This window comes from Phyllostomus discolor, chromosome 1 (assembly GCF_004126475.2).
Source record: "Phyllostomus discolor isolate MPI-MPIP mPhyDis1 chromosome 1, mPhyDis1.pri.v3, whole genome shotgun sequence".
Classification (NCBI taxonomy): domain Eukaryota; kingdom Metazoa; phylum Chordata; class Mammalia; order Chiroptera; family Phyllostomidae; genus Phyllostomus; species Phyllostomus discolor.
In genome coordinates this window covers 13,896,511-13,922,467 of record NC_040903.2, presented here as the reverse complement: position 1 = coordinate 13,922,467, position 25,957 = coordinate 13,896,511, and the positions used below count along the sequence as shown (strand labels likewise).

The 25,957-nt window shown below is 47.9% G+C and overlaps 1 protein-coding gene across 1 annotated transcript in view; it reads left to right on the top strand.

The window, feature by feature from the left end:
* The first annotated feature begins 692 nt into the window (after positions 1-692).
* PPARGC1A (PPARG coactivator 1 alpha) overlaps positions 693-25,957 on the top strand; it is a 632,304-nt gene continuing 607,039 nt past the window's right edge. The window contains exon 1 of the mRNA XM_028505630.2: positions 693-1,172. The gene's annotated coding sequence lies outside the window, so the exon portion shown is untranslated. The remainder of the gene's footprint in view (positions 1,173-25,957) is intronic.

Genomic DNA, 25,957 nt, shown 5'->3' with positions numbered 1-25,957 from the left:
GGATGGAGCCTTGACTTAGCTTAACTACAGCAACTGGCAAAAGGAAGTGGGTTTGCATGTGGGATGGGAGGCGGCGGCCGCGGGTGTGCGTGTGCCTGCGTGTGTGCTGGTGTGCGGAACGAGAGGCCCCGGGAAAGAAAGAAAATCGAGACGTAGCAAGTGTGTGAAAATATTTCTCCGTGGCTGGAAGAGGGGTCTCTCTGTACCGAAAAGCAGTTTTGGGAATTAAGAAAAAGAAAAACATCTTCAAAGAGGGTGTGAGGAAGGCTTGCCAGGAGGGCGCGCGGTGTAACGCGGTACCCGTGCGTCTCCGCCGGCAGCTTTTTCCCCCTGTCCCAGCTTGCGGCGACCCACTCCCCACTCACCCACCTGCCCGTGGCCGCACCCGAGCTCCCTGCCGTCCCGGGGCGCGCGCGCGGCCCAGCAGGAAGGGCTGCCTGCCGCCGGGGCGGGCGGGGAGGGGGGGGGGGCTGCAAAGGTCTGGCGGCTCGGGCTGATTTAGTGGCCGGGGCTGTAGTACAGGCTGTCCCCGGCAGCCGGCGGAGTCAGCGCGCCCACGTGACGGTCCTGGCTCTCCGGTGAGCTCCCCAAACAGACGCACACCCAGCCACACACGCGCGCGCACACACACACGCACACACACACACACGCACGCACCCCCGCGCGCACACGCCCGCCGCTCTGCCTCTGCGCCCTCCATCCAGGCTCGCTCATTCTCTCGCCCTCTCGCTTCCCCTGCGGTCTCTCGCTCTGCGCGCTCACACCGTACACACGCACACGCACACACGCGCGCACACACGCAGCCGGCACAGGCGGCGGCGGCTGCCCAAGTCAGGACGAACCTCTCTAGGTACCGTCTTGAGAAGGCGGCAGTGGCGGCGGCAGCCCGAGCATCCCTCCTCGGCCGGAGAGGGAGCACCGCCGAGAGTTTCCGTTCCCTTCGCCGTTTCCTTCCCCCTCCTTTTCTTTATTTTCGAGAGAATTTCTTCTTCGCGTATTGGTTTAATTTGATTTTGAAATTTTTTGGTTGCTTTTTTTCCTGTGTGCTTTTTCTCCCCTTTCCTCATTTTATTTGCATCCAGAGCATGGCGGGCTGCGGGCTGTCGAAAGATACCTTCTTCTCTTCCTTCTTTTACAACTACGGCTCCTCCTGGGAAACCCCTTCCAACCAGGTAAGGGGTGGCTCGGTGCCGGGCGGCGTCGCGCCCCTTGCCCCCCGCCTCGCGCTCACTTGGCACTCGGTGGGGAGGCAGAGGCTCGGGAGGGGGTGGGGAGGCTGGGGGGCCAAGTGGGTCGCACCGTCTGGGTCGGTGCCAACCGGCGAGAGGAGGTGTCCCCTTCCCCCAGCGCTAGCTCTCGGGTCTCCAGGGTCTGTCGCGTCCCTCCGGTGCCCAGTCTGCTACCGACACCCCCCCTTCCCAGCCCAGCGGGAACCCAAGAAAGAAGCTGGAGCCGGCACGTTACCCCAAACAACTCCAGGCAAAACCAGGGAACTCGAGCGCAACCTTCCCCAAGTCGCCGCGGGCGCCGCGCCCCTGCGCGCCCGGCGCCTGCCCGCCCTCCAGTTGCACCGAGGGGCTGCGGAGCCGCGAGTCTCCCGCGACGTGCTCTTCCTTCTCCACTCCCCCTGGGCCCCGAGCCACCTCTTTCCCTAAAATGGCTGCAATCTCAAGTGGAGGCGTCCCCTGACCCCGCGGCGGGGGGAGGGCAGAGTGGATGCTCGGGTGCCCCTGACCCCGCGCCTCCCCCGGCGCGCACAAGCACCCCACAACCACACACACTTAACTTTGATGACTGTGCAATGCAGTGTGGCTGCATCGTGCCCTCAACGCTCCCCACCGCTGGCCTCTAGGTGTGCATGTCGGTGTGATGGGGGGCGGGGGGGAGGGGGGGCTGGGGGCAGACTCCGAAAGGGGGGGCGTGGAAGCAGATGGGTGTTAGCGGGCCACTGGTAATCTGGAGAGGCAAGCGTGTGCTCAGGGTCTAGGGGTGCAAAAGCTATTCTGGGAGCCGGAGCGAGAAAGAGAGAGAGAGGAAAAATGCCTTTTAATTAAATAACTGTTGTAGTCTGCTGCCCCCACCGCATGTTCGGTGAAAGTCTACAGGCATCTGTCATTCCCAAACTACACGGGGAAGTGGAGCCGGAGTCGAGGGAGGAGAGATGTGTGTGTGTGTGTGTGTGTGTGTGTGTGTGTGTGTACGCGTGCGCGCACCCGCACGCGCGTGTCCAGGCTGGGCAAAGTTGGGGCCGGAGGCGAGGTGAAGGAGCAACGGCGAAAGGCAGAGCAACTCGGTGGGCAGTGCGGGGCGCTGGGGATTCCCGGGCTGGGGGAGCGCGCGCCGCGGAGGAGAGCGGGCCGGCGGGCATGGGGGTTGTCGAGGAAAGAGCTCGGTTAGGCCCGGCTCGCCCAGACGCCGTGGCGTCTCTTCTTCCCAGCCCGCGCGCCGGCCTCAGCGGCTCGCTGGGCTGCTCGCCGCACTCGCCGGCCAGGCGCGCTCCCTCCTCGGCCCGGGACTCAACGCGCTCCCGCGAGCTCTCCGCAAAAAATCCAAACCCTCAGAGCAAAACAGCTGAAAAAATATGCTCCGGCGCTTCCGCGTCACCCCCAGTTTTCAAAAACAAAAAACAAAAAAACCCCCCAAAACAAAAAAACTGAAATCGCCGAACTAGTAGTTGCCGGGTGAAGACCTGGCGTCTCCGGCGTGGGCTCTCCAGAAAGCGCCGTGGCCATCCGAGTGAATAATACATAAGGGCGTCAAGGGAGCCTTGGAGAGGCTCCTGCCGCCGCGGCAGCAGCAGCGGGAGACGGCGGCGAGCTCGGGCCAGACCGCCGGGCCGCCGCCGCGGGTGGGGGTGTCTGGGCCGCTCCCAGGAAGTGTGCGGGTCGCTCTGGGGGCGCGGAGCTCCGGGTGGAGCGGGAGGGCGGCTCGGGCACGTGAAATGGGGGTTCCGGGCAAGGCAACAGGGAAACGGGAGGCTCCGCTGTGAGTAGAAACTTGCAAGAATGCCGGGGTGGTCGCGTTGGCGCTGGAGTTGGGGGGCCTGGGGAGTTCTTTGGCTGCCCATGGCCGGCGCTGGGGCCTTTCTCCAGGCCACCCTGCCGGGTCTGGCGGGGCCCTGGTGCTCTCCACGCCTCCGCGTGCGGGCTACACATTGCCGAGAGCCAAAGACCCCTCGGGTTCTGCAAACTCCAGCTGTCCAGGAGTGGGCGTCCGCGCACCTGTGGTGTGTGTGTGTGTCTCTGTGTGTGCGTGTGATTGTCGATGAGTCAGAAACCTACCCCAGCTCGCCTTTAAGGACCCAGACCTGTAGCAAAGGCTTGAGCCACGTACCCGGCACAAGCCCGGCGGGGATTCAGGATTCCTTGGCAGCGCCGCGTCCCTCCAGACCCCCAGTCCAGGAGTCAGATGCGTTAGGATAAGTTTCCCGGCGTGTATCTCCGACCTACACCTAGGGGCCGCGCAACTTGGGTACTTCGTTTTCCTCCGAAGGAATACAGAAAGGAGACTTGGGTGTAAGGAAGCACTCAGTGATACACACAGCTTTCCAGCGACGGGGAGACTGGCAACATCTTTAATGAGCTAGGAAACAGGTCGTTTAGAGCGTTTAAAAGCGAAGGGCTGCAGCCAGATTTTGCAAGACAGGCAATCACGCGCAAACTCCTTGGAAACCAAAGGAGGTGGGCGAGAGGGAGGGGTTCCGGGCACGGCTGGAGTAAAGGGAGGGGAGAACCGGCGAAGGGGGGGTAGGGGGTGGGGGCGGCTTTTAAAAAGAGGGCAAACTGCCTGTTTCTTCTGGTAAAGTTAGTTAAACTTGGTTTGGAAAAGCATTTTCCCCCCAAAGGCACGATCTTCTGGAAAGGGAGTCTCATGTTGCTAAGAAAATCGGGAAGGATTCCTGATAAAGCAAGCAAGCGCCCGCTGCTCTGTGGAGGATGATTAGCTCACAGGCTGGTACTGGGTGGTGTGCTCCTCTTAGTGCAGTGCAATTGTATGGTGGGGAGAGGGAGATCATTTGAAATATTGATTTCTCCTTCCAGTGGCGCGGTATGAACTTTAAGATAAAGTACAGAAACAAATGAGCGATGTACATCCTTTAGAGGAAGGTGCCCTCAAGTGCTACAGAAGCTTTAATCCCTGGAGCTAAATGCAGCCAGGCAGTGCGCTTCACCAGAATTTGCGGTTTCCTGTGCAAGCCACATCGCTGTTTCCAGGGACAGAGACCGTCTGTGCATAAAGACCCAGGTTCTCGCTGATCTCCAGCATTGCATTTTCAGCGTGTGAGCACGGGCAAGTGACCGAGAGACCTGCTCCTAACTGTTCCTACGGAGAGAAAAATAAAAAAAAAAAATAAAAATCAAACAAGGGCAACACTTGAAATCTCATCTTGGACTGTGGGCAGGGCTGCTAGGGAGAGAGGCCTGGGCCAGATTTGAAAGAGTGAGACTTATTCATGATTTTTCACCTGACTCGCTGCCAAAAAAGCTTACAAATCCTCTGTTCCCTAAAAATAGCAATGCTCTTCAAATGTAATTTGTTTACTCCACCTCAATTAAAAATAAAACCCTCTTCCTAGTGTACAAAGTGCTTGTGAAGGAAAGGGTTGCCTGGACTAAAAAAAAAATCAAGCTTTTTATTTCTAGATCAATATGATGCTCTCTCAACATCTAATACCATGTAAAAGGAGCCTTTTTACAACATCAATAGCGGGCAGGCATGTCTCCTTAAGAAGCTCTTTTCCTGGAATCACAAGGCATTTTTGATTACTTTCATTTTCACAAGAAACTTGATTATGACACCTCCGGTTATAAACAAGCGAGCGAAAGAACTAGTGAGGATGAGGGTTCTTTATGGAGAGACCTGGACATTTGGAAACAACTGGGGGTATTTATTCATCACTAAACACAAACACGAAAACGAAACCCAGGCATGAATCATTGTTGACTGGAAGGTTTTTAGTTATTCTCTGACGTTTTATTATTAAAACTGCTGGTGGTGGGGATTGGGGTAATGTTTTGGGAGAGAGCCCAGTGTGTATTAGAGCCGAAACTGCATCTGTTACCATTTAAAAAAACTGGGAAATTCCATCTTATATCTGAGTAGACCATGTTGTAGATATTTTGCACCCACTTGCCAATGTGCAAAACATACCATAGTGAGAGGGTGTGTGTGGGGGGGGAAGCATCTGTTTAGGTGGAATTTATTTCTTCAATTAGAATGAAAACCCCAATTAAAATGTGTATGTGAAATGTCTCTGGTTTGGCTCAGTGCAGCCGACAACAGACCATTCTTTAATTTACAGTTTCACGCCTAGGGATGGCAGTAGTGCAAGCTTCCAGACCCAGCTTTATCTTTCCGTGCTGTGCTTTTCAACCTGGGAGTCTCTCCTGTAGTTGCTGAAGCCTTCGGTCTCCGCCTTGAAGCCGACCACGGGGTGGGCATTGCTGCTTGCCGTTCGGACCTAGGTCACCTTATTAGTTGTCACCGTGTAAGCCCACAGCGAAGCAGGCCAGGTCTGTATGATATTGAATCCGTCGATGGAAAGTGAAAAGCAGAGCCAGTTAGCTGACTGCTTGGGTGTCCGGGAGGCCAGACCTCTGACTTGGTTCACCCGACCGGCCAGTTCTTTGGTTTATTGGGGAGCTGAACCCAAGTTTGCAAAAAAGATATTCCCAACACACTGGACAGTGCTTTTTTTCTTTTTTAAACTTTTTCTTCTCTCCCCAAGCCCCTGCCACTCCACCAAATTTCCCAGACTGGAAATATAAAATGGCATCCCTCTAAGGAGATACACTGTCTTCTCAGAGTAGGCAGTGTCTCTGTCGAATCCAGCCCTGGACTTTCATTAGCCGGCACGTGTACTTCTTTGTCCTCGCTCTATCTTTTCTTTTTTTTCTTTTTCTAAAGATTTTATTTATTTGCTTTTAGAGAGGGAAGGGAGGGAGAAAGAGAGAAAGAGAAACATTAATGTGCAGTTGCTGGGGGCTGTGGCCTGCAACCCAGGCATGTGCCCTGACTGGGAATCGAACCTGAAATGCTTTGGTTCGCAGCCCGCGCTCAATCCACTGAGCTGCGCCAGCCAGGGCTTCGCTCTGTCTTTTCAAGCAGAATAGACGTTTCAGTGCAGAAGCGTTAATGGGTGCGGGTGAGTTGTTGAAAGCTTGTGCTGACTCTCTGTTTTGGGGGGCGGGGGGGTGGGGTTGGCACTACCTTCATGAATGTGGGTAGCCAAAGCAGAGCGAAGCCCACCGAGGGACGCGTCTTTTCCGTCCAGTCCAAGGAATATAAAGAACTTAGTATTTTTTCCCTCTCTTCCCGGGGTCTTTCATACTTCTTAAAGTGGGAACAGGGTTTGGTTCCGTGGAGGTCAGCCAAGATTGGGGAGTGACCTCCATTTACGAAGTTGTTAGAAAGCCAGCGTCTCCAAGTTCAAGAACTAGAAACTGGGCTTCTATACATCGTAAACATGTTTGTTTTCCTGGAGATGTATTATGAACTACAAAACAGTTTTCAGGTACATTTCTGTTTTGCCTTAAATAATTTTTAGAAATCTACCTATAGATCCAGCTCGCCTAACCCCAATTTTAGCAATATTGGATTCCTCTTAGGGGGACAGAAACGTAGAAGAGATGTGTCATAATGTGGGTTTGCTGGGGATCTTGCAGCAAGGCTAGCTTCTTTAAGGCACCGGCTTAAAAATATTGTTTGCTTTCCTTGATAAAGTTCAATGAACCTGAAGCTTGGGCATCAAAGAGCAGTGACAAGGGCTACCATTTATAAATGGTGTTCCAAACACTTGACATGTACTTGACCCATTTAATCTCTATGGCAACCTATGGGGTAGGCAGTTTTATTATTATTTCCATTTCATAGGTGAAGAAAATAAGGTGCAAAGAGTTAAGTACCTGGCCTGAGATCTCTGTGCTGTTTAGGTGCAAGCCTGGGAAATCCTCCAGGCAGCCTAGTTTCAGAGTCCAGAGGGCGAGCTTGCTCTTACTCCCTACACTCTGCTGCCTCGCCAGCCCAGCGGCTGCATGTCCCTTTGCAGCCAGTTTGTGCTGGTGTCATTCATTTGCCAGCCTCGTGAAAGAGTGGACACCTCCTTTGTTGGCCAACTTTGCCCATTTTTTCCTGGTTTCTAATATAATCAAACATAATTCTCTGGTGAATGATAGGCAAAGTCTTCTCTTTTGGTGAGTCAATGGTAACTACTTGATTTCTTTTCTTCTTTTCTTTTCTTTTTTCTTGGTGGTAGACTGAATGTTTGCATTTACTATTCTTTTTGGCTTGCATGGTTGCCGCAGTTTGAGAGACAGCTGGGGTCTGCCAATTGGCAGCTCCCAACATCAAATGACTATGATTTCGTCCTGACTGCGGTGGCTCAGTGGGTTGGGTTTGTCCCACAAGGCCAAAGGTCACTGGTTTGATTCCCAGTGAGGGCACCTGCCTGGGCTGTGGGTTCTGTTCCTGCTCTGGGCCCAGAAGCAACCATTAGATGTTTCTCTCTCACATTGATGTTTCTCCCCCTGTCTTTCTCCCTCCCTTCCCATTTCTCTAAAAAATAAATAAAATCTTTAAAAAAATTATGATTTTTGTGGAGGGCTCATTCCAAACTTACATATTAGTAAAATGACACTCTCCTGGAGAAATACAGTTTTAAGATTCATTAATAGACTAATTATACAGACAATCATTCAGCTGCACCAAAACTCTGTCATATATATGTATATTTATTTACGGGTAAATTCACTCCTCATTTTATAAGCAAACCCACCTCATTTTGGATTTGCACTGCACAGTGGATATTCATGCTTGTGATTTAGTCCGAAATTTACCTTTCTCCTCATGGCCATGTTACAACATGTGTCTTCCGTGCTGAATCACGCACCCAACATTTATGCCCATCACGAACTAATGCCTTTTAGTGGTTCATCCCTCGTATTGTGATCTACAAACTACAGGGGAGGAAAACATACGTGTCAGTCGTTACAGCGAGACAGTCTCTAAGAAGAGGGCAGAAGAGTCTCCCGCTGGCTTCACGTCCCTGTGGCCCGAGCGGAGTCGTGACAGTGCAGGCTTTGCGCTGGGACGCGAGCGGGGCGCCTCCCCTGAGCGGTGGTCACCCAGGAGGCAGAGCTCCCTCCCGGAGAGGCCGTGGGGAGCCGGCGCTCGCGCTCTGCCCGCGGAGAGGTGCGCGTGGACCGCAGACGGAGGCACAGGAAAGCGCAGCAGACAACGGATTTGCTCTAGAAGGCAGTGTGACTCTTTGGGTCCCTTCGAAGAATTCACGTTTGTGTATAGCAGTTCCATCGAAACCTTTCTTTCTTTTGGAGTACATGTTCAAAAATAGAAACGGACGGGAGAAAATGCCAACAGGTGATGCTATCGCCTTGGCGCTTGAAGCTGGTTCCTTAAGCACGGCACGGGGTGTGGAACAGGGCACCAGGCCCCACCTCCCCTTACTTTTTGTCAATAGGAATTGACCTGGTTTGTTAAAGTCACTGGATTTCTGTGTGTCTGACACAGGGGGAGCTGGCCGTGGGGGAGGCCACGGGCAAGTGCGGCAGAGGGGCCCACGCACCTAGGAGAGGCTGGGGTGGGGGAGGGGTTGATCGCTGCTGTGAAGGGACAATGAAAGCGTAACGAAACGTGGAGAAGCAGGTGTGCGGTACTAACATGCTTCCCGTCTTCAGCGTGCACTTCGGATTGCTTTGTGAGCACATCTTCTTGTAGGTTTGAAATACAGAACTGCGGGGAATAGCTGAGGGGCAAAGGGCACGTCCGGCTCACGTCTGGGAGAAGATCAAACGCCTTGTGGTCTCTTGCCTGAGAGAGTCCTAGAAGGTGTGTTAGTTGTGTAACAATGAAACAAAACAAGCAAAAAAGAAAAAAAAAGACAAAGAAAAAGAAAACTCTCACCAAAAAGCTCTACCACATTTTGCTCCAATTTTATTATTTCCAGTAGCAGTTTAGTCCCTAATGTTAACAATGAATGATTATGATTCCGTAGTTTCATTTACAGCATAAATTAGCATTTTGTTTTCTGTTACAGCTTTTGAATGAGGAATTATAATGTATAATTTGCTGAAAATAGATGTTATCATCTCTTAGGATGAGAACAACCACATAAACTTGAACAAATGATAAAAATGGAATCAATTACATTTCAAATGGAAGTAGTTTACAAACCTCCAAATACAAAGTGGCAGTAGTAGCTGGTTATTGTAACAAATAATTAGGTTTTTTTAAACAACATTTATTGAATTCCATTGACGATTTTGGTAATTGTTCACAGTAGACCGTGGCCCTCCCTCTTCCAAAATGAAATGTGGCATGGGATGACTGCATTTTACACCCTACGCTGTGCCTCCTTATTTAGTGTCGCAACCAGAACGTGCATTGATTTGGGTATGTAACCCTTTCCGAGTAACAGGAAAGCATCAAATTGAATAAAACGATGTCACCAACCCTAGTTGGTGGCTTAAGATAAACACCAAAGGCTGATGATTGGGAGTGTTTTTAGATTCCAAAGAAAGAAAAGAAGCAAGTGGTCAAAATAGGTGTGAACATATGTTGAAGGGGGAACATGTTAAATGATTTAGTAGACCTTATATTTTTACTTCAACAAGAATGACTTTCTCTTTGCCACTCGCCACACTCTTCTTGCTGTAACCTTCTTGCTTGTATTGTCTGCATTTCTGGGTCACTCTCAGCCCAGATGGAATGTAAGTGGACTTAGCAAGCTCCTTGCGAGGAGGAACTGTGCCTTCCAGTCTGGGTCCCCAACCTGCTGGGCCTGTAATGGATGGACAAACAGATGTGTCGGATCAATGGCTGAAATTTCAGCAAACAACTTTCATGACATTGTGTGTCTCGCTTCATGTATTGTTCTTTGTGCCATCTCTTAGGATGATGAGCACAATTCTGCCATGTCATTTTTGCAAACGGGAATTTGACTTGGAGAATAAATGAACCTGGCCTTCATTTGAGCGTCCCCAGGGAAGAACATGATTGGTTTACCAGAGGCTCTCTAGACCTCTAAATTTTTAAAATGAAAAATTATGAAGTATATACTTAAATTAATAAATTCAGAAATGATAAAGCAGGAAAAGTGGGGATCTGAGGTTTTTAAATTTTTTACAGTTTTTTTTTTTTGGTAACTGCTACATGCTGAGTGGGTCATTCATTTTTGATTATTTTTAAAAGATTAATCTATTTCTTGAAAGTTAATATGCAAAGAAAAATGTTCAACATCATTTTATTTTTAGATCCCACAATTTAGTCTGAAACAAACCAGTGGTGCATTATAAACACCCGAGAATGTACCTAATGACAGGAGTCAGGCTGAACAGATGCTAAAAGAGATGCCTCGTGTGAAGTCAACGGAGCTGCAGGAGGGAGCGGAAAAAGTCTCTAGGAGTTGGAGGGCTTGTGAGGTGAACCCCGTGGAGACTCTCGCCCATCGAATGTGTGTGTGTGTGCAGTTTGGAGCAGAAGAGGCACTGCTTGCTCCTGCACAAAAGTAGGAATGACATCCATCCCTAGAAAGGCTGTAGGATTAAATGAACCCTTGGACCTGGGAACACCTTTGTAATTGATGAGTAAAGGGCTGAGTCAATGTTAGTTCTGATCAGTTGGTCCTCAGCTATTTATAGAGTACCTACTGGTGTTGCGGCAGCCTAGCAGGGTGCCTGACACACAGTAGAGTCTCAGTAGATTATATTGCATCAGTGATAATAGAATCCATGTACTGAACACTCACTATGATGTTCTAGAAAGCATTCTACGTGCTTTATGTGGATTAACTCGGTTATTAGAATAGCCCTATGGGACGGGTACTATTACTAGGGTTACCATCAGGTGTTACAAAGGAGGTAGCGGAGGTGCGGGGAGGTGAAGAGTCTGGACCAAGACCACAGGGCGAGTGAGTGGGACAGCCAGGGTTTGTATCGATCGTGTCTGGCTTCCAAGCCCGTGCTTTAACCGTCACGCCAGGCTGCCTTCTGGTGAGTGGATGACAGAGGAGAATCACGGCTAAATAAAGTGCATTGTCCCTAACACGGGTGTGAGCTTGAAGCAGAGTCTTGCCAGGGATTAGCGAATGGTTAGCTTCCTTACACAGGGAGTGGGCAAAAAATAGGCTTACAGTTGTATCTGAAACCCAGCTTATTCCTGTATTATTTATTTATTAATTATTGTATTATTTACTTGTACTATTTCCACATGAACAACTGTAAAACTGCTCTGGCCACCCCGGGTGCTTTAAGAAAGGAGCAGGTAACATGGCCTCGATCTGGTGGACGAAGGGGAGTTTGCTTGTGGCTGGAAGAATCACAGCAGGTTTTAAGAAGGTGGTGGCGTTTGATTTGGACCTTGGAAAATGAGGTGGATGTGGGCAGGGGAGAGCAGGGGTGGGGATGGGGCCGAGGGACCACTGAGGCAGGAGGAGGGCGTAGGAGGGATTTGTCAAGCAGCAGTTGTGAAGGGTCGTGCGTTTTCATTGCTGCTGATTCCTTGTTCGTTCAACAAGATTTACCGAGTACCTGCAGCGTGCTTGTTCTTGTCCTCAGGAGCTTTACTGTGGTCGGAGAGCCATAAATCACGTGACAGAGGATATGACGTACAGAACAGTCCTCCCTTAACAGTCCTCCCTTCTATGCAGGGCATCCATTCCCAGTCCCGCGGTGGTTGTCTGAAACCACCATGGGCACCGAACCCTGTACACACCATGTTTTCTCCTGGACACATAGACCTGGGATAGAGCTTAATTCATCAGCTAAGCACAGTAAGAGATTAACAACAACAGCACGAAAACAGAACAATAACAACAATACACACTGTGTTAAAAGTTGTGTGAATGTGATCTTTCTCTGCTAGGTGACTTACAGGGAGCCCTTACAGCGTGGACACGCCGGACTAGGGATGATTCATGCCCCGCATTCAATGGCGCCACATTCCATCACGCTACTTAGAGTGATGCACCATGTAAAACTTAGGAATCGCTTATTGAATTGCTTATTTCTGGAATTTTCCATTTATTATTTTTAGACCTGGGTTGTTGGCAGGTAACTGAAACCGCTGAAAGAGAGCCCACAGATAAGCGGGGGCTGCTGTGTTAAATCCTTTTGTATCTACATCCATATATACACGTATACGAACCTGGATATCATCTGTCTGTCTGTCTGTCTCCCTACCATGATCTCCTTTACACTGTGTGAGGTGCCGAGAAGGAAAAGCGAAGAATGTGTGTAGAGAACAGAACAGCTGAGGGGCAGGGTCTGCCCTGCCCTTCTCCTGGTTTCAACTTTGGAGAGTTCCAAGTGTGAATGGCTAGGGGGAGTGTCTCCAGCCCCCCCCCCCCCCCCCCCCCGGGGTGCTGCTGATTCTCCCACCAGCCCCTCCCTCTCTCCTACTCACCTGAGGGCAGGAGCTGGCAGAGTTGGGGTCCCGAGAGTCGGTGATTTACGCAGCAGAGCTGCTTCCCACCCTGTTGTTCTGGCCGGCACAGGCAAGAAAGAAAGCTTTCAGGCTTACTTGCAAGTTACCGTCCTTGCTTCATTGAAATCTGCTCCACTGACAACGTCAAGAGAACAGCTTACTTAGTGAATCAAAGGTAAAGTTTTATTTTGGATTTGGTTGCACTTCGATAAATTACTCAACTTTTTCTGGAATAAAATTAGTCACCCAAACTGCAGAGCGAAACGGCACCCGAAGGTGGGGCCGCACTCCGGGGCCCACGCAGCCACGCTGATGAAACCTTTTACTTCTTTCTTCATATGATGCCCCAGCAAAAGGGTTACATTGCTTTGTGAAAAGAGCCAAAAAAAAATTGTAAAATGAAGTAGAACTTTATTGCTAATTGATTTTTTGACCCTGCTAAGTAACAGTTGCATTAGAAATAATTTTAACATAATTTCCCCCAATCAAACTGGTCGTAAAGAACAAGTTGCTAGCAAAAAGTGGGTTGATTCTTTGTTTACAAGTGTTAGAATAGATACTGCTCATTTCCTCGAATTTCAGTCATGTTCATTCTTTTCCTGTACTACTATAATCTAGTACAATGAGGTTTGAGCAGTGTTTATAAACTGTACTTTTTAAAAAGAAAGATGTTATTATTTATTTTAGAGAGGGGAAGGGAGGGAGGAAGAGAGGGAGAGAAACATCAGTGTGTGGTTGCCTCTCAGTAGCTCCCCACTGGGGACCTGGCCTGCAACCCAGGCACGTGCCCTGACTGGGAATCGAACCGGGAATTCTTTGGTTCACAGGCCGGCACTCAATCCACAGAGCCACAGCAGCCAGGACTGTAAAGTACCTTCTTAGTCATTGTCATTATGGTGAATGGAGAGTTTCTCTTTGACAAGAGACCATTTTGGTATTATAGTAGCATTGAATACAGACCCAGAAGTAAAGTAAATGTTAAATAAATAGACGTTATACTCACTTAGGCAGTTATTTTTAAAATGCCTCCGCACAGTGACAGTAAGCACGCGCATTGCGGGGCCCCACTCCAGGAACGGCGACCAGACCCGCGTTAACTCTCTCGCCCTCTCTGAGGCTGGTTCTGTCAAGTGGCCTCTCAAAGCAGCCCAGATCAGCACGGACGGAGGCCATTCCAGGCTAATGAGTCTTCCCCTGAACTCGGCTGAGTTGTTTAAACAAAGTGATTAGAGAACATTCTGTGATGCGAGAGCCTTCGAAAGTGCTCGAGTATCCCTTTTTTTCTCTGAAGGGTTTTGGGCCAGTGCCTCCTCTTACCCTTGGGCGTATAGAGTATTTAAGGAGATAGTAAGCTCTACTTGAGTGCTGGTTGTTATTAGTGCTTTTATGACTTATCGTTGTATTTAGGGTAAATAAATAGCTACAGTTGTTGTCTTAGTTGGTTTATAATTATCTTTTTTAAAAAACATTATTTGCATCACCTAGAATGTTAAATGGAGTATAGGGCATGAAATAAGTGCTAACTAAAATATATGTTGCTTGTTTAAATAGACACATAACCTTTGGGTCATTCTGGGAGTTGAATGATACCAGCTGCTAATTCCAAAGTGGTTAAAAATTAGAGGGGCATTTCCTGTTCCTTTAAGCATCAGCTGGAAAGCACATTTGCTGAGAAGGGAGTTCCCCCTCAAAATAGGGACCAAATACTCTTGTTCTCCAGTTTTAGGTACAGGAAACTCTTTCTTTATGTTTTACTACTTAATTTAAAAATATATTTAAATTTATTTTCTAGGGTACTGTTTCTGAATATCATGGGCCAGGACACTGATAGAACCATATTATTAATTTTTCTCATTGCAGATATGATACATTTTAAAAATGACTTTATTTATTTGTTTTTTAGAGGGGAAGGGAGGGAAAAAGAGAGGAAGCGAAACATCGATGTGCCAGAGATACATCGAATGGTTGCCTCTCACGTGCCCCCACCTGGGGACCTGGCCTCCAACCCAGGCATGTGCCCTGACTGGGAACTGAACTGGCGACATTTTGGTTTGCAAGCTGGTGCTCGATCCAGCCAGGGCTGTACATTTTAGTTTTGGAAATTTTTCTTGGAGAATTTCAGAAAGGAAGAGGAAAATTAAAACCATATATATAATGCAAACACATAAAACTAATCACAGATAATGTTTTAATATACATCCTTCCAGTCTTTGTCCTGGGCCTATGTATTTCATTTTTATATAACATTTAAAAAAGATTTTATTTATTTATTTTTAGAGAGAAGGGGAGAAAGGGAGAGAAACATCAATGTGAGAGCACAACACCAGTCGGTTGCCTCTTGTACGCACCCCAGCTGGGGGCCGAACCCCGAATCCCAGGCATGTCCGCTGACCGGGAGTCGAACTCTTGACCTTTTGCTTTGCAGAAGGACGTCCAACCAACTGAACCCCACTGGTCGGGGCCATATTTCATTTTCAATTGGTATATAAAGCCAGTATTTTCACAACACTGTTTTAGCCAAATAAACCATAACCAACTTGCCATGCAGCGTTTCACACTCCTTTTCAGGGCTCTGTGGTGCTCTGTTGTATGATTACAGGATCAGCTACGTAACCACCCACCTCGTTACTGGGTATTTAGCTTGTTGCCAATTATGACGAAACCTGGTGCACATCTATGATTATTTCTCCAGCATAATACCCCATAATAGAACTCCTCGGTTCAAGGGCATAACACTTTTTAAGACTTCTGTGCTAATTGTCTCTGAGAAGTTGCACCATCTTACACTCCCAGCAGCTACACATCCAGGTACCAAGCGGAGGCTATTATAAAATAAATCCTCATCTTACAGTATTTTCTTTGTCCATTTGAAAATTTCAAAATAAACCTTTTTAATGACCGTATCGGGCAGGAGGTCATACTTATAACAATGATGACCTTCTTTTGTCTTTAGTTTTTGCAAATTCTTTGGCCTGCTAGAACAAAACGCCGGTCGGATGAGCCAAGCAGACGGCTTAGGTGAAGAGTTTTAACTCTGGTTATTAGATCAGCCTGCTCCTCTCTTTCCAGGGCATGATATCTCCGTAAATACCTACGAGCTTATGTTCTGTTGAGGTCTGCTGAGGCAAACACCTTTCTTGTTTCCCTCACGGACCTACTTAAACTTCCAAACAAAAAGTAAGTCTGGGCTCTAAGCAGCATCTCCTGTCGTTCCTGAGAAAACGCCAGGGGAAGGGGCACGCGGACTTTATGCTAATGCATCATTATTCTAGGTGTGGTCTGGACCCACATGACAAATCTGAGAGATATTTGTGAAAATGAAAACTCTTACACAAAAGTAATGACGATTAAGTTCACAGTGAAGGTAGCTCCGGTTTCCCTCCAGCTTGCCCGACTTCCTTTCTCAGTTGCCCTCACAACTTTCCAACAGTGCTTTGGACCCTTGGTCCATCAACCAGAAACTCCCTTTCCCCAAATCCTGCCTGTACTGGAGTTTGATGCTTCCCTAAGAGAGTGCATGTGTGGGGAGGGGGCAGCGGCTGCTCACTGTTCCCACTCCTCAGACCCAGAGGAGCTGCGATCCTTGTTGCTTCCAGAACATTATTTTGCCACGATCAAGCAAAAATGGAATGATCCCTGTAGCCCTCCTGAAATTCCTATAGACCACATCCTACCCTTCTTCCTGGCTGTCTTCTCATGTCCCTGTCACTTCTGCTTGTCTCATGAGGGCTCGGACACTTGAGATGCCTGGCTCACATCCTCCACTTTACCCCAGCTGCCTCCACCAGGTGATCTTCAGTGTTCACGCGTTGGGGACATACCCAGTGGCTTTAGCTTAAGGGTTGCAGCACTTTGCTGCACTAAGTTTCGGTAGCTCAGTCACATTGCCCACACCATGGCCTCATCCTTTAGAATGTTCTGGAACCTCAAACTCTAGTGTAACTACGTAGAATAGCTTCATAGCCTTTCAGTTCCCTCACCCATTCATTCTCAATGTCTTTGGTCCCTGTGCTACTCTCTCTTTTTCCTTGTGCATCAACGGTACCCTTCCCCTCACTCTTTTTTTCGCCTGCCCAGACTCCACGATTTATCACTTCAACCAATCTCTTGCCAAAACCTCAAAGCCCTTAATCTCTCACCCTTCTATGTCCATCCACAAAATTCCAGCCTTGGGTTGGTCCAAGCAACTGCCTTGTTGGCCCCTGCATGCAAGCTGCTGTCTGCTGTTGGAAAAACCCAGTCATGCCAAGGAATACTACCTTAATTTTATTGTCCCCCAAGTCAGTGCCATGCGGTAAGCTTTGTCTGGGTCAGCAAGCTCACCCACTGTCCACATCTGTAATGCAGACACTGCCTCCCATCCTCCGCTCCCTTGCCTACTACTGGCCTTGTTCCCAGGTGAGGATTCACTTCGGTGAAACGCTTCTGGCAATGACTTCTCAATTCCTGGATGCTGGGGACTCTTAGTAGTCCCATTTTTTAAAGGCATTTCTGTAACTTAGACTCTTCAAGAAGTTTCTTTGACTCTGCTTGGTGAGCTCTTCCTGTCTTCCATCATGTCTGCGCTGCTCCCTCGCTGACTCTTGCTCTGCCTGCCCTGAGATGTGTTGTTCCGGGGGTTCTGACTGGGGTCTCTCCTTCTTTCACTCCGTTCTTGCTCTCCGTGGTAATCTACCCATGCACGGAAACTAGTCACATGACTGTCTTTCAGACTTGTGTTTCCAAGCAAGCTTGCTCCCCTTAACTTCAGAACTATTTAGCTGGCTAGCTACTTGACAGTCCCATGGATATCTCAAGGACATTATATCAAAGAATTCCTTATCCAGTTAACATCACTCTGGGCAAAGGCGACAATACTCATCCTACATATCAGTTATCTTTCGTGGTATACCAAAACTCTGTGGCTTAAAACAACCTTTCTAAGTGCACTATTATACAGGCGAGGAATGTAGGCTGAGATAAGCCAGGTGGCTCTTCTGCTGGATTCAGCTGGGTTGTTCTGTCTGCAGCCACTGGCAGAAGGCCTCACTCATAAATCTATCTGGCAGGGGCTGCTTGTCAGCTGGGGCCAAGGGGCTAGGTGAGCCGTGCATTCATGTATCCATGGTCTAGCCTGCTAGCCCAGGCTCATTCACTTAGTGGTGACCATGGGTTCCCAGGAAAAGCAAGACAGAAGAAGCTGCAAGGTTTCTGGAGGCCTCGGCTCGGCACTCCAGCAGCATCGCTTGCGTCTCATTCTGTCGGTAAGAGCGAATTGCAAGGCCAGCCCAGGCGAGGGAGTGAAGAGAGAGGTTTTATCTCTTATGGGAGGAGCTGCAAGGCCACATCACGGGGCATGCGAGTGTGTGTAGGGGGTGAAGGGGTGGCGGGTGAGGGAATTAGTGGCCACTTTTATAATTCGTTACATCCACAACTCAAGTCAACCTGTATCTCTTGCTTCCCTTCTTTTTAAAAATAACTTTTATTTTTTGATTTCAGGAAAACTGAGAGAGAGACAGACAGACAGATAGACATTGATTTGTTGTTCCATTTATTTATACATTCACTGGTTGCCTCTTTTATGTGTCCTGACCAGGGATCGAACCTGCAACCTTGGCTTGTTGGCATAGCGCTCCAACCAACTGAGCTACCTGGCCAGGGCCGCTTTCCTTCTTCTTTCACTTCTATCAGTCGAGTCAGGTCAATTTTGCCTTTATGGTAACTTGCTTATGTGTTCCTGTCTTTAACCACTGGGCTAAATAATTCTTAAGCTCAATCTCTGTATTAGATTGTTAGGGGTGGCATAAACAACAGAAATTTATTTTCGCACAGTTTTAGAAGTCAGAGTTCAAACTGTCAGCAGGGGGATTCTTTCAGGCCACAAGGGGAGGATCTGTTCCAGGCTTTTCTCCACATTTCTTCACGTCATCTTGCCTCTGTTGTGTCCATGTCCACAGGTCCTCTCCTTGTAAGGATGAAGGTCCTATTGGGTTAGGGCCCACCCCAATGACCTCATTTTAACTTCATCACCTCTGCAAAGACCCCATCTCCAAATACGATAGTGATACTGTAGTCATAGGGTAGAACTCTCAGGCCCTTAGGTTTGTTAAGGCTGTTATTTTTATTTTTAATGATTTTTTTCCTTTTTTTTTCTTTTTTTTTAAAAGATTTTATTTATTTATTTTTAGAGAGGGAAGGGAGGGGGGAGAGAGAGAGACATCAATGTGAGGTTGCTGGGGGTTCTGGCCTGCAACCCAGGAATGTACCCTGGCTGGGAATCGAACCTGGGACACTTTGGTTCCCAGCCCGTGCTCAATCCACTGAGCTACGCCAGCCAGGGCGTTTGTTTTTCAATTATAGTTGACATACACTATTATATTAGTTTCAGGTGTATAACCCAGTGACTGGACATTAGACAACTTACTAAACCATTATAATTATCATCCTTTTCAACCATAGTTTACAAATTCAATACCATTACGGACCAGTTTCAGATGTACAGCAAAGTGGCCAGAAAACCATGCACTCCACATAGTGGTCTGCCTTGCTGCCCCAAGGACCCACCTGGCCCCGTACCTCCTTACCTTGACATTACTGACTATATTCTCCATGCCGCATCCCACATCTCTGTCTTCGTCATTATTTTCATGGCTCCCTCCTGGACTGTAAACTCCCTGAGGGCAGCACACTTCGTCTTTGAGTCTCCAGCACACGGGACAGGAGACCTCCAATACACAGTGGTTCATTTGAATGAATGACCACGTGCTCGTGGAAAAAAATAAGTAAAATTAACTCTGGGAGATGATTGTCCAGAAACAAAGTGATCTCAAGATGTGTCATTTTAGAAGAGAGTGTTGAATTTTGTGGCCCAGTGCTGTTTGGCTGATCATCAAGAAGGAAGCGAGATGACTCTCGCTTTCACTCATCCAGATCATGCTGTAACCAGTGCAGAGTGACTGAAGGGATGTGGTTGAGAGACTGGAACTTCCTAGACCCACCTGTGCAATTAGAACATGTCCTGTTACTTAAAGAAAGAAGCTGAGACCGCACTGCAAATGATAGCAAGGTTAGATTTTTCAGAAAATGTCTATATTGGGATTTTCCAGAAAAGCAGAAGAAACGGGGTTTGTGTGTGTGTGTAAGAGGAGAGAGAGAGGCTTTAAGAAATTGTTTCATGCAATCCAGCGGCCTGGTAAGTCCAACATGCGCAGAGCAGTCAGTGTGCTGGAGCCCAGGGGAAGAGTTGCCCTTCCAGTCCATAGGCCATGTGCTGGCGGAATTCTCGCACAGGGAAGGTCGGTCTTTTTTTCTATTCAAGCCTTCAGCTAATTGGATGAGGCCCATCCACATTATGGAGGGCAATCTGCTTTACTCAGAGTCCACCAACTTCAATGTTAATTTCATCTAAAAACACCTTTACAGAAACATCCAGATAATGTTTGACCAAATATCTGGACACTATGGCCCAGATCCATGGCCCAGTTGACCATGAAACTAACCTTCACATAAGCCACTCTCCTGGTCCCATGTGGTACTTCATGACACAGCAGGTGATGACCGGAGTGTAGACAGAATGATCGGACTAAAATAAGCAGCTGACCCATGTACATATGCGAAAGGGACCCTTGTTGAAAGTGCCTTTCAGGTCCAGCTGGATGTGGATATTAGCTAGCATTTTACAAAGTGAATCAGTCGTCAAAAAAGGAATAGCTATCTAAATTTTCTATAGCCGGAGGGGAAAATACAATGAGCCCTGGGTGTTTAAGAAAACTTTACAACCCTTATTTGGTGGTGAACTTCATTCCAGTTGATAAGATGCAACACAAATACAGATACAATATTCATTTTTACGCAGACAGGAAATCAAAGTTTCTGGTATGTCCTGGGAAGGAGTATTATGGATTAAAAAAATAATGAAAATAATCATTTGATTAGGAGTCCAAGCTGGAGTGCCGATTGCCACAGCTCTGTTATTTTCCTTGGCTACCACTCTGAGATCTCTTCGGGATTCTAATCGAACTCCCCGTAGTTTCTTGTCTTCAAGCGGACTCAGAAGAGTCAGGAAAAGAAATAATTGCTTTCTTAGGCAGTTCTGGGATTCTGAGGAAGTCTTTCATAACAGAAGAGGCCTTTGTGTGTGGTCATCTGAGGGGCAGTAATAGGCACAGAGCTACACGGCCATTAAGCCTTGAAAACATTTATTAGGGTGAGGAATTTGGAGAAAGCTCTTTTTTTTTTCCTTCTGCAAATGGCCAAATATTCGGATGACGAAATATTGTCCTCAAAGATGTCTGCAGGCATCTGGCCCAGACTTAATAGGCAGTGTTTATGAAATCAAAGGAAGAGAGAAAGATTACTTGTAATGATGAATTCAACACGATTATTAATACTGTCATCGTGTTTACTAGCGAGTGTCATCCAGGCTTCAGATTCTTCCATTTTTACTCTGAAGAAAAGAATCTCTGAAACATTTATATCTTCCCAGGCAGGTTTCTGTTAGAATTCTACATTGCTTTCAAGTTTTGACTGCTCTGTGTGGAAATCTATCCGTAGAGAAATTCCAGTAGGAAACCCAAGAACTGTGTAATGGTGGAGGCCTGGCATTTTACAGCCAGCAAGTTGTTGAGTTTGTTTTATGATTTGTAAAACGGGAGTAGTGGCATCTACCTTCTGAGGTTACTCTAAGAGTTAAATGAGATAATATATTTGAAAGACTTAGGATGGTGCCTGGCGTTTCGGAATCTGCCGTGATGATTGTGAACAGGTGCTGACCAGGGTAACAAACAAGAGACAATTTTGGGGAAACCGTAATATCCATATGTCCCCATAGCTTCCTCTCTTGTCTTCTGGATCTGTTTCGACAGATCACACTGGTGATAAGGTAAGTTTCAGTAAAGTAATTTCTAAGGAAAACATATTTATTCCCTTGTCAGGAAGCCTGATGCCCTAATGCACACAGGCCAAATCATTTCTAGAAGGTTTGTTGTCTGCTCCAGATTTTAATATTTTTTTTCCTGATTTACAAACAAAATGGAAAAATTGCCCGTTTATTTGCAAGGAATAAAAACACGTAAGGCCAAAGAAAATGAGAAGGTAAAACTCCAGAATAACATGATTCTTCAGAAAATACAATCCAATTATAGAAAAGGTAATATCCAGTTCTTTTTTGGTTGACCTATAATAAATGCAAATTGCTTAGGTATTTAACATAGAGTGGTATTTCAGAACCAAATGGTGACTATTATTTCTATTATCAGTGGAAAAGGAATGTTAAGGTAGAAATTAGTACTTTGGGTTTATAAATGGGAGGAAAGTCTTTTGACCGTAACTACCTGAAAACCTGCAACTCCACATCTCACTCACTCCTTCAACAAGTACTTTTGGAGGCTCCGCCACATTCCGGGCTCTGTTCGAGAACCTGGGTAGACACCAGTGAGTGAGAGAGAAAGACCTTGGCTCTGGTGGAATTTATGATCTAGTAGGAGGGGACAGAATACACATAATACAATGAAATGCAGGTGCAAGAGAATTTCTGAGAGTGACACGTGCTATGAAGATGATAAAAAAAGAGTGACAGGGACCGGATAGGGTGTATGTGAGGTGTAGGGGGTGTTCAGGTTCGGGGTGGTCAAGGAAAGCCCCCAGGTGCAGGTCTGCTTGGTGCAGGTCTGGCTGCAGCTGCTGCAGAGGCTGAGGGAGTGGGTGTGGCTGGAGATAAGGCAGAGCGTAGTGGGGCCCAGATCCCAAGAGACCGCAGGTGCAATGCAAGGAATTTAGAATCCTTCTCAGTGAAAGGGGCACTGAGGTTGTGGCCCGCCTTGGGATTTCAAAAGGTCACTTCCGGCTGCTTTGAGGTGGATGGCTTCCAGCGGAGGCAACCAGGAATCCGGGGCCGGAGGAACCTGTGCAGGCTCCTGTGTGAGACAGGTGAGAGAGACGGCAGAGGCGGGGGCTGAAGGTGGAGAGTCGTTAACCTAAACGAAGCAGAGCTCGGGCAGCTGCCTCTGTTTACCAGCCTCGTAAAGACATCCGAGTGTTTGGTAAGAAAGGCAAATGATGAATTTGAAGTGGGCTCCTCAGACAATACACTGTGGACAAACCCTTCTGGGCCCAGGCCCAGCCTGGAGTTTCATGCATGAGATGGTTGGAAAGTGTGAACAATGTTATATCCAATTATATAGGACAGTAGTAATGTTTGTTGGGGGAAAAGGAGAGGTTTAGGGAAATTTTGGGGAAAATTTAGGGTGCTACCACATTTAAGTAGCACATTCAGGACAGATGCCCGTGACTCTTGGCAAGGACGTAAATCCCAGCGGTGGGTGAGCAGTGGACACTCTGAGGATTCTCATGAACCCTGCGGTGTTTTCAGAAATAAACGCTTTACATGACTAAATGGGCAGGCCTGTTTTTGGGGGGTCACTATTAAGAATGATTGCCCAGTTGGAAGGACTAGGTGCTGAAATCTTTATCTAAATATTATCTATTTATTTATTTAAAAAATATTTTTAAAAGATTTTATTTATTTATTTTTAGAGAAGGAAGGGAAGGAGAAAGAGAGAGAGAGAGAGATATCAATGTGAGGTTGCTGGGGGTCATGGCCTGCAACCCAGGCATGTACCCTGACTGGGAATCGAACCTGTGACACTTTGGTTCACAGCCCATGCTCAATCCACTGAGCTATGCCAGCCAGGGCTAAAAATATTTTTATCGTTAACACTATTACAGATGTCCACCACCCCGCTCCCCTTTGCCCACCTCCAGGTGCTGAGGTCTTTAGAAGCTGCTGGCCATTGCTTCAGTTGTTCTGTGGGAAAGGATGTCTTCGGGGGCTGTTTCGTGCCACTGTTTCCTCCTCCCCCCACCCCCCGTCACACACACACACACACACACATGAACACAACTTTGGTGGATGTTGGATGCATGGCAGGGATTCAGACACATCATGGGATTCAAGGTCAGAAAGAGAAGCCATGTGTCCCGTGAAACGTTGTGGATCGAGGCTACTTGCCCTCACCGTCTTAGGAGCCTCTTACTCCCCTGACGCACGTGGCTAAACTGCAGCCCAATTGGCTGCCAATTCTATAGCCCTCAGTTAGTTCCCCGTCTCAACTGGCATTCCTTTTCTGCTCTATTTTGCTTGGTTTCCCAGAGGGCAGTTCTGTTTGGCTCAGCCCCTGGTGTCGCCTGTCTGGTCCTGGTTTGTGGTGGAGGATGGGGGCTGGCCCCCAGTCCATCTGCTCAGCAGTGCTGGGCAGATCCACTGGATCGATGACAGATGGATCCCAGGTAGCTGTTGTGTGAAGAAGGGCCGTGTTGGCTTTCCCCGCAGCCTAGGGTCAGTGGAGGGGAAGAGTGTTTCCGGGGCAGACACTGTTGGTGCCGGGCTGGGACAGTCTCCAAGGAGGGGTGGGGGAGGGTCTCGGTGGAGCAGCAGCAATTAGATAGGAGATGCTGCTGGTGGCCAAAGGGGTCTGATCTAGAGGGGGTATTCTAGATACGGTGGTCAGATGCTCGCTCGTCAAGTATGGCAAAGACGTGAGCCACTTGTCCCATCGGCCTTAGTCAGTTTGGCCTGTTGTATACTGGGTGGCTGATGAACAGCAGACAGGTATTTCTCCCCGTCTGGGAAATGGAAGTCCAAGGTCAGGGTGCCAGCATGGTCTGGTTCCGGTGTGGCCCTTTTCGGGGTTGCAGATGGCCAACTTCTTGTGCTTCCTCACGTATCTGAAAGAGAGAGACTTCTTGTGTGTTCTTCAGTTATGAGGGCAATACACTAATCCCATCATGGGGATTGTGCCCTCATGACCTCATTGCCTCCCTACGGTCCCATCTCCTGAAACCATTCCATTGAGAATTATGTAATGAATTTTGCCGTCATGACAAATACCATATGAATTTTGAGGGGACACAGAGATTCAGACCATAGCCTCACCTTATCTATGCTGGGAGAATTTTACCTTTCAGTCCGGCCGTGCTGGCTTCTCCTTAGCATCCCTTCTGTGTGGTTCTTAGGTTAAAAGTGTCTTTTTTCTCTTTCCTCCCTTTGAGGGAATTATGTAAGGAACACCTACAACTCATAGCAACCCCCACCCCCAATAACCAGAGTTTAAAAATGGGCTAAAGACTGGAGCAGACATTTCTCCGAAGAAGACACACAGATGGCCCCTGAGTAAATGAAAAGATGCTCAGCTTTACTAATCATCAGGGAAATGCAAATCAAAAGCACAGTTAGATGTCACCTCACACCTGTCAGGAGGGCTGTCATCACAAAAACAAAAGGACAACATGTGTTGTCGAGGATGTGGAGAGAGTTATGTCCCCTTTCTCATCTGCCTTTGACGCGTGCCAGCTTCCAGGACAAGGTGATACTGGGTGATAGACGGTGTGCTGAAGGAAACGGCTTCGCTTGAACTGTCTTAGTTCCGACTCCTGGAGCACACGTACCGTAGACATGGCGACTTCAATGATGACCACTTATTTCTCACAGTTCTGGAGACTGGCTGTCCAAGGTCAAGGTGCCGGCAGATGTGGGGTCCAGGGGGAGCCCACTTCTTATTCCACAGATGGCCTCCATCTCCATGAGTGCTCACGTGGTGAAAACGAAAATGAAAACAAACCCGAGAAAGGCCTCCAGGGTCTCTTATAAAGGCGCTAATCCCATTCATGAGTGCTTCATCCTCATGACCTAGTCACCTCCCCAAGCCCCACCTCTGACCCCCTTGACCTGGAGGTCAGGATCTCCACCTGCGAATGGGGAAGGGAGGGTACAAACATTCAGACAGTGATAATGTGGAGTGAATCATTTCAATGAGGTTGAATGATTATCTTTTACCCAAAAATGCTCTCCGGACTCTCTGAATATTATTTGGCAAAGGTGGGAAATCCCTTCCTTCTCAATAAACCCAGACATGCGTAATATTGGGGTTTTCTGATAGTTTTTGTGTCCTCCTTCCAGTTTGGGGGTGAGCTCCAGATGTGCTCCTAACCTCTGAATACTTTAAGGTCAAAGCTTAGCAAATACCAGCACATTTCTTGAGAGGTCTGGAAGAACCGAATCCGAGGGATGCAAATTGCTATCATTTTATCCCAATAAAACGCACGGCTGGTATTCTGAACAAAGCCCCTTTAAAACGCACTAATCCAGTACTGACAAGCTGGCTGCGTCATCAGAACAGACAAAAAGGAATTGCGAAGGTATTGATTTTATATCAACACAGGCCTCCTGACACATGATTTAGGAAACATTTAAATAAAAGACCAGTCAGAGAAAGGGGATTAGATGAGTCTTCAAGACAGACAGACGATCAGTCTTGAGATCTGATTTAACGTTCACGTCTGAGAAAGCCATTGACCGCCTAGGGTTGGGTCCTGGATGATTGGGGTGTACGTCTTAACATTCACGGGTGTTCTGTGGGGGGTTGGTCATTTAGTCACGGGGTGCATTCTGGAGGTTGTGAGAGGGCCTGGCAGACTTGCTGAGCTGGCGTCTTCAATGGGAGACACTGCCCTGTGGCATCAGGTTGGTGTGAGGCTGCCCCAG